General features: G+C 40.1%; 2 protein-coding genes across 13 annotated transcripts in view; one reads left to right on the forward strand and one right to left on the reverse strand.

Moving 5' to 3' along the window:
* Nucleotides 1-12,741, reverse strand: part of PKP4 (plakophilin 4) — a 258,317-nt gene extending 245,576 nt beyond the window's left edge. For 6 of the 9 annotated variants that reach the window (XM_024998423.2, XM_024998419.2, XM_024998418.2 and 3 more), the window contains exon 1: nt 12,412-12,741. The gene's annotated coding sequence lies outside the window, so the exon portion shown is untranslated. Of the gene's footprint in view, nt 1-11,294; nt 12,076-12,411 lie in introns of all 9 variants that reach the window. The other 3 variants (XM_024998436.2, XM_059891446.1, XM_059891449.1) reach the window with 2 other exon arrangements.
* Nucleotides 12,742-12,833: 92 nt separating this feature from the next.
* Nucleotides 12,834-16,415, forward strand: part of CCDC148 (coiled-coil domain containing 148) — a 297,891-nt gene continuing 294,309 nt past the window's right edge. For all 4 annotated transcript variants that reach the window (XM_059878265.1, XM_059878253.1, XM_059878256.1 and 1 more), the window contains exon 1: nt 12,834-13,210. The gene's annotated coding sequence lies outside the window, so the exon portion shown is untranslated. The remainder of the gene's footprint in view (nt 13,211-16,415) is intronic.

Genomic DNA, 16,415 nt, shown 5'->3' on the forward strand with positions numbered 1-16,415 from the left:
GCCCATCAATAGATGAATAGATAATGAAAATGTGGTATATATATCCAATGGACTACTACCCAGCTATGACAAATGAAATACTGCCATTTGCAGAAACATGGATGGACTTAGAGGGCATTATGCTAAGTGAAACAAGCCAGAAAAAGACAAATACTGTATGATATCACATACACATGGAATCTAAAAAATACAACAAACTAGTGGATATGAAAAGAAGCAGACTCACAGATATAGAGAACAAATTAGTTCTCATTATCTATATCCAATAGGGAAAGGGAAGAGGGGAGGAAATATATAAAGGTAGGGGATTTTCAGGTACAAACTATCAGGTATAAAATAAGTTACAAAGATATACCATACAACTCGGGGAATGTAGCCAATATTTTACAGTAAGTGAAAATGGAGTATAACCTTTAAAAATTATGAATCACTGTATACTGTACCACATAATATCTATATGCAGGTCAAGAAGCAACAGTTAGAACCCTGTATGGAACAACTGATTGGTTCAGGATTTAGTATTACAGGGCTGTCTGTTGTTACCCTGTTTATTTAACTTATATACTGAGCACATCATGAGAAATGCTAGGCTAGATGAGTTATAAGCTGGAATTAAGATAGGTGGGAGAAACATCAACAGCCTCAGATATGCAGATGATACCCCTCTAATGGCAGAAAGTGAAGAGGAACTAAAGCACCTCTTGATGCGAGTGAAGGAAGAGAGTGAAAAAGCTGGCTCAAAAATCAATATTAAAAAAACTAAGATCATGGCATCTGGCCCCTTTACTTCATGGCAAATAGAGGGGGGAAAGGTGGGAGCAGTGACAGATTTCCTCTTCTTGGGTTCTAAAATCACTGCAGATGGTGACTGCTGCCATGAAATCAGAAGATGACTGCATCTTGGCAGGGAAACTATGACAAACCTAGACAGTGTGCTGAAAAGCAGAAACATTACTCTGTCAACAAAGGTCCATATAGTCAAGGCTATGGTCTTCCCAGTGGTCACATACGGTTATGAGAGCTGGACTGTAAAGAAGGCAGAGCACCAAAGAACTGATGCCTTGGAACTGTGGCACCGAGAAGACTCCTGAGAGTCCCTTGGACAGCAAGGAGATCAAACCAGTCAATCTTAAAAGAAATCAATCCTGAATATTCTTGGAAGGACTGATGCTGAAGCTGAATTTTGGTCACCTAATTTGGTCTCCTAATTTTGGTCACCTGATACAAAGAGCCAACTCACTGGAAAAGTCTATGATGCTGGGAAATATTGAGGGCAGAAGGAGAAGAGGGCGTCAGAGAATGAGACAGCTGGATGGCATCACTGATGAAATGGACATGAACTTGGGCAAACTCCGGGAGATGGTGAGGGACAGGGAGGCCTGGCATGCTGCAGTCCTTAAGGTCGCAAAGAGTTGGACACAACTGGGCAGCTAAACAACAAATACATAGTACATCTGTAACTTACATAAACTTGTCCATCAACTATACTTCAATAAAATAATAAAATAAAATCAATGATGGGGCTTTGCTAAAAACAAGGTAAACTCATAGAAGGCAGTATTTGTGGGGGAAAAAAAAAGATGAAACACTTGACTTTACAGACAAGTTTTTGTAATTTACCAAAGCTATAAATCTAACTTTTAAATTACTGAGGTCACATGTAATTCAGTGTATAATTATAGAAAGGAAGCTTTAAAAATTATAATTTAACCCAGTAATTGCATTCCTAGACATCTATCCCAGAGAAATATAAACTTATGAAAACCTGTACAGATAGTTATAGCAGCTCTGTAAATTAAAAAATAAATTCAGATGTCCTTCAGAGTGCTTAAATTCTAGTACATTCTTATTATAGAACACTACTCAGCAACAGAACAGGAGAGAACACTGATACATGTTAACAACCTGCTTGAATTTCTAAATTATTATGCTGAGTAGAAACAAAAAACTCTCAAGTTGCATACTGTATAATTTCATTTATGTAATATTCTTAAAATGATGAAATTATAGAAATTACACAACTAATATATTCCTATAATACATAGAAAGAGGACAATTAGTGGTTCCCAGGAATTAAGGAGGGGATGAGGTAGAAGAGAAGTGGAAGTGTGATTTCAAAAGGGCCACATAAGGGTCCCTGGGAGTGATGGAACTGTTCTGTATCTTGACTGCATTGATGTCAAGATACAGGATGTAATACTGTACTGTAGTTCTGCAAGATGTTACCATTAGGGGAAATGGGCAATGGGTACATAGGATGTGTGTATTGTTCCTAATAAGTGTCTGTGAGTTCATAATCATATCATGATTAAACATTAAGTTTTAAATTATAACTTTTTCAAATTTTATCACAGTGATTACTTGAGGTTGGGGAAGGAACCACCAAAATGTTTAAGAGTATTTCTAATTACACTGTCAAAACCAAATAAAGATTTGCTATACCCACTAGGTCACAAACAAGCTGTGAAATTCCCTGTTTTTTTTTTTTTCTGATTATTAATGTGTATTTAATTTTACAGTTTTAATTATACTTGTATTATTTTAGTAACTTTTTCCTTTGAAAGACTCCATGTACTCAGAAATGCATCTACTTTTCTTTTTTACTTCATCAACTGAATATACAAAAGATATTACTAATTCACAAAAGGCAAGGACATAGAAAGTTTGCTCAACGTCATACAGCCAAAGCCTGACCAAGCTGGAGCTGGTGCTCTGTAGCTACATATTAATGGCCTGAGGAGGAGAGTAGTATGTAAACTCATCTCACCATAGTTATAAACCATGCAATAATGAATATGAACCAGTCTGTTTAAAAATTTCTAATGTTTTTAGCAAGTAATTTGATATAAAGAATTATTTATCTAACAAGTTGCATTATAATGGTAATTGTTTAGATAAGGCAGAATGCATTTTTCCACTGAAACATGAACAATAAATAGTTCTGAGCATCTAAGACCAAAACAATTTTATAAAAGTAGTAAACAAAAGTAAGTTCAGTTCAGTCGCTCAATCATGTCCAACTCTTTGCGACCCCATGAACCCCAGCATGCCAGGCCTCCCTGTCCATCACCAACTCCTGGAGTCCACCCAAACCCACGTCCATCGAGTCGGAGATGCCATCCAACCATCTCATCCTCTGTTGTCCCCTTCTCCTCCTGCCCTCAATCTTCCCCAGCATCAGGGTCTTTTCAAATGAGTCAGCTCTTCACATCAGGTGGCCAAAGTAAAGAGGGCTGCTAATAGACAGATTTATCCAAGAGTCGTAGGTGAAGGTATGCCAAGGCTGGAATTAAAAACCCATTAATCCTATAGAGATATCTAGAAAGACTGGAAGTCAAGATTAAGTCATGCAAAAACACAGAGTCTCTGGCCTCAAGTAGCTCAGGGAAGTAGAAGAACCAAAGGAATTTGGAACTGATATTCTTCAGTGTTGCTTCTATGTAAAAGTGTATTCAGAGTTCTGATGAAGTAACTCATAGTGAATATTTTGGAAGATTGACACCTACCAATACACTATGCAGAGATATCAAACTGACGTATTTTTCCTGTATGGATAATCTGAGTTAGACACTTAACAATTGAGTTGCTTACTGCAGGTCTCAAAATAATAGTTCTTGTGGAAAGTCCAATTGCGCTTTCTGATTCCTTTTGTGGTGCTTTTTTAAAAACTGACTTTTCTGCTTATTCAGTCATTGACAAATTGACAATAAGCAGGAAATTCCTATCACTGCATCAGTCTGAGATTCAAGGTATGATTCAATGAGACCATTTATTCTAGCAGATGTCACAAGAGATTTTCAAAACATTCTGCTAGTTATTCATAACAAAAGGGACTATTTTCAATAACAGATAATAAGTTTGGACTTACAAAGGCACAAAAATTGCCTAAAGAATAAAAAAAAAACCACAATAAACCAAAGTAATGCAATATGAAGATAAGAACTTACCTAAAATGGTTGTTCTTAACGCATAAATTATGTTTCTTCATATATAATGAATTTTCATTGATTAAAATCTTTTCTGAAATTACTATTTTATTATTGGTAGGGAGCACTTTTTCAAATGCAAGTTTTTTTTCCAAACAAAGCCACTGATGGTGCTTAACGCAGCTGTCTATCTAGACTCTGGTAATGTATCACATAACACACACCTAAAAAGTAGGTTTAGCTAAAACCTAGTTAATACAAAGTCATTTTACAGCTCATCCTTAACACTTACAGAACAATTTTGCATGTTTATTTATATACCAAAGTTTTCTAGGACAATTTTTTCCAGTTCATTATGTCTTATCTTTCCCAACTAGATTGTGAAATTAATCACTGTTTCCTCAAAGATGCAGACCCTGAATACTGAATCCAACATAGATGACAAAACTCCCCAGGAAAAATCACTTTTTGGCCGTGAGGTCTAGCACTGAGTCCAATACAGAGCAGGGGACAGATAAATGTTAACTGAATGGAACCAAAATGAATCATGTATCTTTTTTAAATAAGAGATATATAACACAGAACACAGCTCTTCACACACAGTAGACCTTCAGCAAATACCTGAAGTGCTACTTGTATTCAGTCCCCTCACATGGACCTCTGGTGGTACTTAGGACAAGAAGTAACTTCTAAATAGATTAGCCCGTTTCCCATTCAATCGAAGAGCAAAGTATCAGACAGAATGATGAACTTCACTGCAAAGTGGTTATTACTGGTTTTCACATTGAATGTTTATAATTCTCTTGAAGGTACAGAAACTTAAGAGTGGGTTCAAGTGTGTACTTTGATCACAATGAGAATTCAATCAATATTGCACTGTTAGCAATATAATTGATTCTTTTTGAAAATAATGTACTTATTGTATTAGCAAAGGGAAACAGCCAATCTCAATAAATTTTTAAACAACTGTATATGAATGTATTTGTATGTAAGTTCTATAGAGATCTCCCCCCTTTGTGGGAGAGAGCAGGATTCATGTCAAAATCTCTTCTCTTGGATTTTTTAATTGCTTTTCACAAAAACAACACAGATCCCAGAGCACAGATTTAAGTAAAATATCATCCTGTTGAACTACACTACAACTTCTAAACACTGGTTGGTTGTTTATGTGCTAAAAAATTACAGTTAAATCAAAGTACCTATATTCTATGATGAGAGGTGGATAAATGAGCTCCGTTCATGGAAAAGCAACAGTTTCTCCAGAGGAACAACTCTCAGTTGTTTAATTTCTTTGAAGACAAATCAAACCTCTGAGGATAAATAAGACCAAAACAAATGATAAGTGAGTCTTTATCATTTTAACTAGACCAGTTCCATCTAACCACCATTTAAATTCTCTTCTGTTTCAATCCAACTTCCAGAAAATTTAGTCTCAACAAGAGGTTAAGCCTCAAATATGTACAGTAGACTGGCTGTTTGTTAACAAATGAGTCCAAGAAGGTAGCCACTAACTCAGCCATTATGGGGACAAATGTTTGTCTGGCTGCAACATTTATATTTTTAGGAGTTGAGCATTTCAGATGTATAACTTCAATCTTCTTCCCTTACCCCAGAGGGTAAATTGTAATAAATTCTTGAGTAGACAGTACATTCTTGCCAAGGAAAAAAATGCAACAGAATGAGAATGCTTGCTGTGCTAAAGTGAAATATAAGTACCAGAAGGGCTCTAGAGAGCATCTGGTCCAACATCTTCATTTTATAAGATGAGAAAACCAGAGCCCAGAGGAGTTAAATGACTTGCTCATGGGACACATACCAGCCTAGTAACACGGCCAGGTCTAGGACTAGAGACTATTAAATTACTGTCTGTTGGTTTACATCAAGTATCTTCCAAACTTTTCTTCTAGTCTTCCTTGCTTTCGTAGTTTCCTGCCAATTTCAAGTGTGAATTTCAGACAGAAAAGGCAGAAAAGAGTTTATTTACAAGGTGCATTTTAGCTCATAAATGATTACACTAGCATTTTCGTCATACATTGACTAGCAAAGACGCTGTACATAATGACCACAGTTAGAATTACAAATACCATAGTAGTATACACATTTAAAAGGTATGCTTTACATTTTCAAGTGCATAATACTATCAGTTTTTACCTTTTAAACATAACAGTTTATTAAGCTGTTTACCCAAACCTCCTACACATGATGGTTAGTGGTGTTTACATGCCTCAAGTACTGCATGCCTAAGGAAGGTCCAACTTCCCTATTTTAAAAATACCCTTAGTTGACTTATTTTTATCAATTCTCTTCTTTAAAGGCAATCTCTTGCAAACCATCCAGTTCATAGTATTTTTTGTTTGGTAGTTTTCTTTCCTGAAATATCCTATTCAGATCCATAATCATATTGACTAAGAACACAGAAAACAAGCCAATAATTTGCCTGGGATATAGCAGATGCTACAGAAAGCATCATTAAGTATCACAACATAAGAATAAAAATGACTTGATGTATTAAAGCCAGCCCTAAGCCAGGCCTTGTTTTAAGTGCTCTACATATATTAGCCCATTTAGTCCTCAAACAACCATATGAGGTGGATAGTTTTGTCATTCTGTTTTACAGACGAGCAGAACAAGATCCAGAGAGGTTAGATAATTTACCAAGTTAGACACCTTGCAAACAGAAGAGCCAGAATTGAACTATGACACTCTGGCTGCTAATTACGATACCTCACTGCCTTATAATGATACTTTTCAAGGGCTTTTACTCAGTGTGTGGGTGAAATCCCAAAGGCTTTCCCTGGCCTAAACTACATTGGTTCACCTTGAACTAGAGTTGGGGTAAACAGGTACCTTCAACACATTATATGGTCTATTCCCTTCCCTTCCCTTTCCAAAATTAAACTGTTAAAGAAAACAAAGTTATTTAAGATGAACACAAAGGAGAATCAAGAGTCTCAAAAGAGAACCCAAATCTCCTGTTGGTATGATTTGGGATACAAGGGAAAACAGGACTGATTATATACAGGAATGCTTTTGAAACCATTTTGTTTTCTTAAAAAACAAACAAACCAAAAAACCCTGAGAACTCTGGGAACCTTGAGTTGAAATATATCTTAGATCAATGCAATCCAAACCCTGTATCTTTAAAAGTAGGAAGCTGTAACCCAAATATTAAATGGTTTGTCAAGGTTATACGGTTTAATGGCAGATCTTCTAATTCCTAGCTTAGGGTGCTTTTCACCTCCTTTTCATGTTTGCAATTAAAGAGAGAGCTTACAGTGGACCAGAATTTCAGATACCACCTATCCAGTGTTTTAAAAGTCTATTTGTAATGGGCTGTAGAGCCTGGTGGGCTGCAGTCCATGGGGTCGCTAAGAGTCGGACACGATTGAGCGACTTCACTTTCACTTTTCACTTTCATGCATTGGAGAAGGAAATGGCAACCCACTCCAGTGTTCTTGCCTGGAGAATCCCAGGGACGGGGAAGCCTGGTGGGCTGCCGTCTATGGGGTCGCACAGAGTCGGACACGACTGAAGCGACTTAGCAGCAGCAGCAGCAGTGCGTGCCCATAAAACACTGTATTCAAAGTTCTAGGCCAGCCCCCAAAGCCTGCACAGTATGCTGATAGCCCACCTTCAACCTCACATTTTACCTTTTGTATTCATATATAATATCATTTTTATGACAAAAATGCACATCTGCTCTAAATTCAACCTACAACACTAGGCGCCAATTTCCATATTCTATATAAGTGGCTCTTGAAAGGGGGCTTTTTCTGGCTCTCCAAGCAGGCAGATGCATTGGTGGTGGTGGTGGTGGTGGTGGTGGTATGTGTGTTGTGGGGAGAAAGGACAGGGATGCAGATTAGGGAAGAGCAGAAAAAACATCCTTGCATATTTGCAACCCACTAAACTCATACTGAATAAAGCAACAATTATAGAAGTTAAACATGCCTTTCTTGTTGATGAAAAAAGCGTTACTGATTCCTCTGATCCTTTCCCTCTCCACACTTAATTTGTGAGTTCTGGACTCTGTGAGGGCTATATGATATACTGTCCTTCAGAGACTGGCATCTAACCAATCCTCAGGCATATTCACTTCGTGAAAAATGCTTCACCATGACATGACTTAAAATAATTCAAATACTTCCATATTTTAATTTATATATTTTATAGTATTAAAGATTTAGTATAATTTCTAATGATATTTTATCACTTGCAATGAATCACTGTATCACCATATATGAGTCATAATAAACTATAATATTATTAAGACTATGAATAATGAAATGATCAGCAGTGTAGCCAACACTTACTGGTATATCAAATAAAAGTAAATCTAAATTATATATAAAAAAAAAAACCCTCAGACCAATGACAAATGGAATGTCTGTAGCATTCTAAATTTAAACACAGAGCACCATCATGTAATGTCCCCAATTTAGTTTTGGCAACATAGCCTCCAAAAGATGAACATAATTCCACTGAATTATTGAAGTGACAGAGGGACCAACTTTTGAATGACATACATACAACTTCTCAACTGCAACCAGCAAGCACATGAATCACTGCTGTTTGTGACTCAGGGCCTGATCCCCTTTCCCTAAAAGAAACGTTATTTTCCACTGCTGGGCATCAAACTAATTTGCTAACTGTTATAATCACTTATTGGCAGGATCCCAAGTCTTATACCCAGGTATACTTAAAGTTTTACTTTGTCTGTCTTATCTCTCTGTTTGCAGCTATTTGTAGTTAAAGTTTGGGCATGAAATAGTTACTGGATACCGCCAACATATCCAGTTCATTAGTGTTATGAATTAGATTTGTTTCCCCTCTTCATTGCAGGAAAGGCACTACAAAACCATTTAACACATTGAGGAAGTAATTATCTCCCAGTACACTGAAGGTGTGAAGGTAACTTCCCAAAGTGACATACAATTCCATGAATGCTTAGTCCCTAGAAGAACCCTTGAATAACCTCTACTTCATCTTTCACTGAAAAAAGAAGCAATAATATCCACTTTAGAATGAAGCAAATTAGGGACAGCCTTCTTGACTGGAAAAAAAAAAAAATAGCTTATGGAGCAATCTCAAAATACCTTAATATTTCAAAGCTGTAAGGTGAAGCCCTGGACGTAAATGATTGGCATCATCCAGGGTATGGAAATTCTCTATTTAAATCAACCCCTGGTCAAAAACAAGGAAATAACTCAGTTTGAAAACTGACAATAATTGGATTTTTAAAAATTAAGCAAATTTAAGAGCTTTAAACTAAAATCCCTTTCCCAATTTGTATAGAAAGGAAAGAAAATTGTAACTCTGACTTAATATAGACAATCCAAATACTCAAGGTTATAAAATTGCTAAAGTTCCTGTTGAATTGAGTTTGGTAGTAATTTCCTGAAATTCAAATGATGTCAGAACCAACCACTGATAGAATTAGATTTGGTTTATTCAGCTTGTAAATGCAGCAGCAGCCTTTTCCCCTGCTCCTGAATGAATGCCAGCTGCTCCTACTTTCTGCTTACCTTCTCTTACTCGTGCTTTCCATCACTACCTTGGTCCTCTATTTCCTTCCAAAAACAACATGGGTAAGAATTAAGATAACTGAACATTTGTCCCCCAATTTAGAATCTTCTATATAACATATAAGACATGAAATACAGCACTTTCTCTTATATAATAGTGGGAGTTGGGGAGGGAATGACTGAAATAGTTTGTTATTTTATCGTGAACGATGACCAATTTTAAAACTTCTTCTCTTCAAATGTCAATAACAAATAGACGATAATTCTAACTGAAAGCCTACCTTGAAGCATGTAAAACTATTTGTACAGCCAATCATATATACCAATGTATATACACATTTTCTATATGCCTGAATGGGCTATTTCAATTTCTAATGTAGCAGATAAACTAAATGTGCTTTTACTTTCTAATATTCATATCACATCAAATATGCACGTGTTAAACTCTGCTGTGAGGAGTGTGTTACATAATAAGTTTCCTGTTCACATCTCCAAACACTTCTCGATATCCAACACAGTGTTATTAATTCTAATTTAGAGCTAACCCTCTAAGTTAGAAGGCCCACTTACTATGAACATATCTGAAAAACAATGTAGCAGCCAAAAGACATAACTTTATCCATCACAAAGTTTTTTTCTTTTCTCTTTTTCCTTTCCCGCTGGGTCCTTAACCAAATAAAAGGCTCTCATTTTATACTTTTCAATGCCCTTGATCCCTACACAGAAGGTGTTAGTAGACAGCTGGACAATCAACTATTTTCCTGAATCTGATACAAAATAGCCAAGCATGGAGAGGCTTATAGTAAATTCAACCTCCAAAGCAAACTGTGTCAAACAAAAAGCACACATAGTATACTTTTCCAAATCCAGAAATACTTATTTTGGACATCAACTGTTCTCATGTTGATGAGATACCATTTTCCGTAACTGTTTCACTAGTACCAGAAAGGAAATTAAATACTTTCTACAGCAATACACTACATTCAAAAAAAAAGAGAAGTGGTCTTCTACTTTACCTTTTAAAATAAGACAATCTAAGCCCTGTTCTAGCAAGGCAACTTCTGTCAAAAATTTGCTTTTCTGCATTAAGGAAAATAAAATTTGACCAAAACTATATACTAATCATTTTGGATTTTACACATAAATAACCACCATTCTTTAAAAGTCGTAGACCCGTATTTTTATTTTATGTTCAAACTCGGTGCCAAAAAAAGAAAGAACTGCGACCTCAACTAATAAATTACATCTTGAAATATACATCATCTGTAGTACCCCGTTACTTCCAATGGTAACTGACACGCCCCGAATTTAACTGTACCAGATAGTCCTATCTGTCCCATCGCTGACCAAACACTGCTTCTCTGTTTCTATTCATTGTGGATTGTAAGAGGTCTAAACACAGCCCAGTATGAGAGAAAAAAATTACAATTTTTATGACAGTAAAGTGATGCATTCAAGTTATCTCCTGAAGAACATCCCCGTCCATGAGCATTAACAACATTTTTTTGATAGAGCCAAAATACGTTGGCTGCAAGCTCATTACTCAAAGAACCTTAGGCACCCTTTCCTGCAGATCAAAACAAAACAAAACAAAACAAAAAAAACTCGTAAAATCCAGGCACTATTTAAACCTTGTAAACCAAAGTTGCCAAGAATCTTGTGCAATTATCAATAACCTTGGCTATACCGCCATCGGCACGAAATTCACGGTCCTGGAGACCAATGCAGCAAAATCCCAGACGAAAGACTAGCTGAAGCCCAACAGAACTGCCGCGCTTCCCCTCCGCCGCCCTCTGCCGCATGGAGAAAAGCCAGGGGAGGAGAGGAGTGGAGAGAGGCTCACCAGCTCCGAAGATGCTCCGGTGACCTCTGACTGCTCAGCGAGAGCTGGGCTGGGGAAGACTCTAGTTCTGCCGCGGCGGGCCGCGTGGACTATGCTCCCGGTGCATTCCTCGCATTCCTGCACAATCTGTCGCCAGCCGAAGAGCCCGCGGTGCGCGTCCCCCCCGGACACACAACACCTGCTTACTGCTGCGCCCCGCGCGGCCACGGCCGCCGCGGCGCCTCTACTGCCCGCTCCCGCTGTTTGTCGCACTCAGCCAACACGCAGCCAAATTTCGGCCCAACCGCTCAGCCCCTCGCTTCCCGGGTAGAGGGGGAAAGAGAGAGGGGTGGGCAGCGCCAGCGGCGGGCAGGGACACTATCCGCCCGGGGGTGCCGCAGCTCCTCTTCAACTCCTGGCAGGGAGAGAAGGAAGCGGCCGCGCAAGAGGGCAGCCGGGGAAGCTTGCGGCTGGAGAACCGGGAGGGGTGGAGCGTGAGGATACGCGGCGAGGAGAGAGGGGCGCACTGGACAGGGTGGGTGGGCAAGACCAGCTAGAAGCGCGGGACTCCGGGCAAACGCAAGACAGCACCGGCAGAAGGGACGTGGGAGGAAGGGGGGGCGGGGCAAGGTGCAGGAGTTGGGGCTGGAGGGAAGGACGGACCGCCCCGAGGGTTCGGGAAGGCGGGCGCCCAGGGGTGTTGGGGGCGCGAGGCGGCGTACCAGGCGGGCAGGAGAGGGGAAGCCTCCCGGCAGACGTCCAGGAGGGCTCGGCGTGGCGCTCAAGTTTGGGGCTGCGGGCCCTAGATCCAAAAAGGCCAATGCGGGGTGGGGTCGTGCACTGCATGTAGGGGAGACCGGGGGAAGAGTAATCGCCGGGAAAAGCAAATGGAGGGTGAAACTTGTGCGCCTACCGGGGGGAGGGGAGCAGGCAGGCGAGTGCGGGCAGGAACACGAGGCGGGGCAGGAAAGCCGAGGCGGCCGCGAGGCGGTGGGGACGGAGTAACGGGAGGGAGGCGCCCGTCCCCGTCCCTCCCCGCGCCCCTCGCAGGCAGGTCTTGTCTCCGGCCCGAGGGGGCGAGGGCCGGGGGTCTTGTGGGCAGGAGTCTCCGCGCCTTCCCGCGAGCCCGCACACTTACTTTCTAGGTTAGGCAGCAGCCGCCGTCGCTCCGGGGATCAGGAACATCGGCGCGGTGGGGTCGCCGCTGCGGCACTCGAAAAAATTAAAAAAGTGCCGCGGCCGAGCGGCTGCCCGCCCCTCCCTCCCCCACCCGCCCCCTACCCCGAAGCGGCTCTCCCACCACCCCTGGCGGCGGCGGTGGCCAACTTGCCCCGCTACCCCTTGCCCATGGTGCCGCCTCCGCGGCCGGCGTCGACGAGGACTCAGCCCCGGAGCCCCCTCTACTGCCCAGAGGCCGCCGCCGCCCGCCCAGCACTCAGCCCGCCTGCCCAGCCAGCACCAGGCTCCCGGGAACGTCAGCACGCCGCCGTCTCCGGACCTGCTCCCTGCCTACCCCATTGGTCGGAAGGAGAAGGCTGGCCCTTCCCATTGGACCGGCCCTCATATTGAACTGACCAATGGTAACTGAGGTTTCAGGTCGCCATAGAGACCGATGCTGTTAAGCGCTAGAGGGCCTGGAGAAGGTGGGGAGTGAGGATGAAGGTGTCTCTGGCTTTGGGTGCGGGAGGGGGTAGAGGAAAGAGCTACCGAGGGATTCGTGAGTGCTGATTGAAATTGGGACAGCTTTCGCTTTGTCTCCCTGTCAAACCCAGTTGTGCATGAAAGGGTTAGTCCGTCGCGTCAAAGGCAGGGACAGCTGAGCCCCTAAAGGAATCCTTGAGAACCTGGGAGTGGGCATTTCACTTTTTCTGCGATTAGGGAGTCCCTCGGCCTCTGCCCTTTGGCCTTTGACACGTGTGCACCTTCTGCTTCTCCAGGTGAGTTTGCACCCCATCCCTTAAATCATTGCTTCTTCCTGACGTCACTGATCCACATCAAATCTACTTGTTCTTCCCAACCACTCCCCCTTCCCTGGGGTGGATCTTGCATCAAAATTTTGGGTCTAAAGACTTAAAAGGAGACTAAACATCATTCAGAGACTTCCTTTGGATGATATTTTGATGAGGAAACAGGCTGACGTATTGTATGATGGATGTCATCTAGTCAGTGCATGAGGTGTGTTCCCTGTTTCCCAAAGAAAACCTCTAATCTCTCCATTGAAGGATATTTATTAAATGCCCATCTGTGTGTGCATTCTGCATTATAAGCTTGACAGGTGCATGCTCTTTCCCCTAAGAGTTTACAAGGTGGGGCAAGACACAGGCAATTGATCCTTCATGTCTTCTGATGATTTCACAAGAGAGTAAAGGAAAGAGATTACAACTTGCTAGATTTTGTTTTCTGCGTATTTTCAAGTTTACCTGTAAATTTGATAAATAAACTGAGACATGGAGTCACATAGAAAATCTTGAGCTTTAATTACAAGTGCTTTGCTTTCATTTAAAGTCACTTTGCTAGTTCGTAAATACCAATTGTTTTTTTGTAAATAATTTTCATATATAGATACTAGCTATTAAAATAGAACTTTGTGAACATATTGGGCTTTTAAGCGTTATATTGCTTTGTGATATAGTCACTGATATTCTTATGTTCCTTCTCTTTGTTGATTTTGCCATTTTTACATTAATTTTTTTTAGTAAGAAGACTATGTTTAGGCTACTGCCCTTCAATTTGAAGGGACCACATTGTATGAAAAAACTGATAGAATTTTGGAAATTACAAATATTTTGTTAAGAGCAACAGATTAATGTGTGTGCAAGCCACATATGTCTTTCTACTGTCCTGAATTTTAAGTTGGATAATATGCTATTGTTTATCTTGCCATAATTAAAAATGACAAAAATAAACAAGAATTGTTCAATGGTACCTTAATTAGAAAGTGTCTTTTGCAATTTGTAGTAAAATTTGAACTTTGTCCATAATCCTATGCAGGATTGGACTGTGAAACAAAACAGCTAAACATACGAGTGCTCCCCCTAAATATTTATAGACTTGGGAAGAAATCAGCAGGGACTTTGGAGTGCTGTCTCATGCCTTGCCATCATGGAAATTAGCTCATCATGCTTTCAATTTCTGCCTTTTGTTTTCTTTTTGGTGTTTGTTTATAAGAGAATAGAAAAAGTAAAGTGCAAATTTTTATAAATAAAAACTCAGTTTTAATGTACTAGCAAAATACCAATGACTATTTTAAAATTTTATAATAATCAATAGAAGATATGTCAAATGGAAAGAAAACATTGATATTTCCTTTTTCCTTCCCTTAGGCTAATACAAAAGGAAAGAAACAAGAACTAATTTATTTTTTAGTCTTATAGTCTTTTCTTTTTTGCATATTTCTCAGATCACATGTTTGATGAGTATTTTGATACTGTGTATTTCATGTTTGTAATGATTAATATGTTACTAAAATCCACCATGAATAATATCCCTTAAAATGTTGCCATTCAAATTATTATTAGTCATTTTTATGCTCCAGTGAAAACTTTAAACTTGCTCCTGCACAACCAAGCATTGTTGGATAAAGAAATTACTTTGTTCCACTAAAAGTTTATGCTATCCAGTCTTGGCTGGATCTTCACTGATTCTCTAAATTCCTTTCCTCATCAGGAGGGTGATTATCTAGGATACTGATGCAAAGACATTATTCAAGGCACTTCTCCCGAAACTGTCCTATTTCTGCTCTACTCAGCCTCCACTGTACTTGGTCTTCTTCCAGTTCTGCAAATGATCTTGTCTCCTACTTGACTGAGGCATCCACCATGAGGTTTCTCAACTTAACTTTCCTAAACCTCAGTCTCAGTTTTCACACTTCATCACTTCTTTCAGTCCTGGCTGAGAAGGGTGCCAGCCTTCTGTTCTGAGCTCACACTTCACTTGTGCTCTTAAACATTGGCCATCCTCCCATCCCAGAATTTTCCTCCATTGATTATAATCACTCTCTTAGATCATGTGTTACATCCTCTCCTCCAAAAATTTTATCCTATATCTTACAAATATGTGACCTTCAGTAACACCACCTCCCTTCTATCCTTCTATTGGCCAAATCACTAAGAAACGATTTGAAGGGAATTTCTTGTGGCTTCTATTTTTTCCACTTTCAATTTTCTGCCCTTGAGTACTACTGAAATGATTCTGAAGATTGTGCTCTTTGCCCTCAAAACCCTAACTCTTTTTGCCAACAAAGTTTTCCTTTATAAATGTGCCTTTTACTTGCAAATTTCAGTGCCTCAATCCAGATTTCCAGTGCAGGCTAGAAACCATTGTCTCCCACCCTTTTGGATACATAGAAATGCAAATTATTTACTTGAGAAAAGGAAGCATTTCACCTGCTAGCCCCACCACCTTGGTGGCTCTAACTGCTGGGAAATTGAGGTAGGAAACCGGGCCTCTACTTCGCCTGACAGTGGGGCATGCTCAATTACAAAAGTAAACAGCAGAAATCCAAAGAAACTTTTAAATTACCATCTCAGAAAGAAGTCAGCCTGAACCTTTCATAATTATGAAAATTTTGTAACTTTCTAAAGTTATTTTAATATTAGCCTATAATGTTTAGTAGTGAATTCCTGACAAAGAATAGCAAAGGCAGCAAGGGAAAGAGAGAAGCAGGAACACTCCTCATTCTTAGATGCCAAGGGAGGAGGTGGGAAAAGTGAAGATAAAAATTCTATAAAGCTTGCTGGTTAGGGGATGAGGGTGGTGTTTGTTTTAAAAGGAATGTTAAAAAGAGGCAGGTGGCAAAGGAGGGAAAGGGTGCAGTGGAATAAACTTGTCCTGGGAGAGGATGCTAGAGCTTAATAACAATTCCTCTCAGGATTGCAGAATTGGCTGTATCCCACCTGTAGCACATTCTCTGAATGTGCAAATCATCCCTCTGCCTTTAGCAACCCAGCCAAATTGTTACCTGTAGAGCCTTTTCTGTAAGTGTCCTGATAGTACCCATCTCCAAAGAGGATTATTTCTGCTTTAGTGTTTTATTGAGGCACCAACACTTTCGACCCCAAGGTGCAGATATATAGTGTGTGAGCCTTATGTCGTGGTCAAGATGATAGCCTCTGCAGTGCTACTAAAGTGTCTCCCACACTA

This window comes from Bos taurus, chromosome 2 (assembly GCF_002263795.3).
Source record: "Bos taurus isolate L1 Dominette 01449 registration number 42190680 breed Hereford chromosome 2, ARS-UCD2.0, whole genome shotgun sequence".
Taxonomy (NCBI): domain Eukaryota; kingdom Metazoa; phylum Chordata; class Mammalia; order Artiodactyla; family Bovidae; genus Bos; species Bos taurus.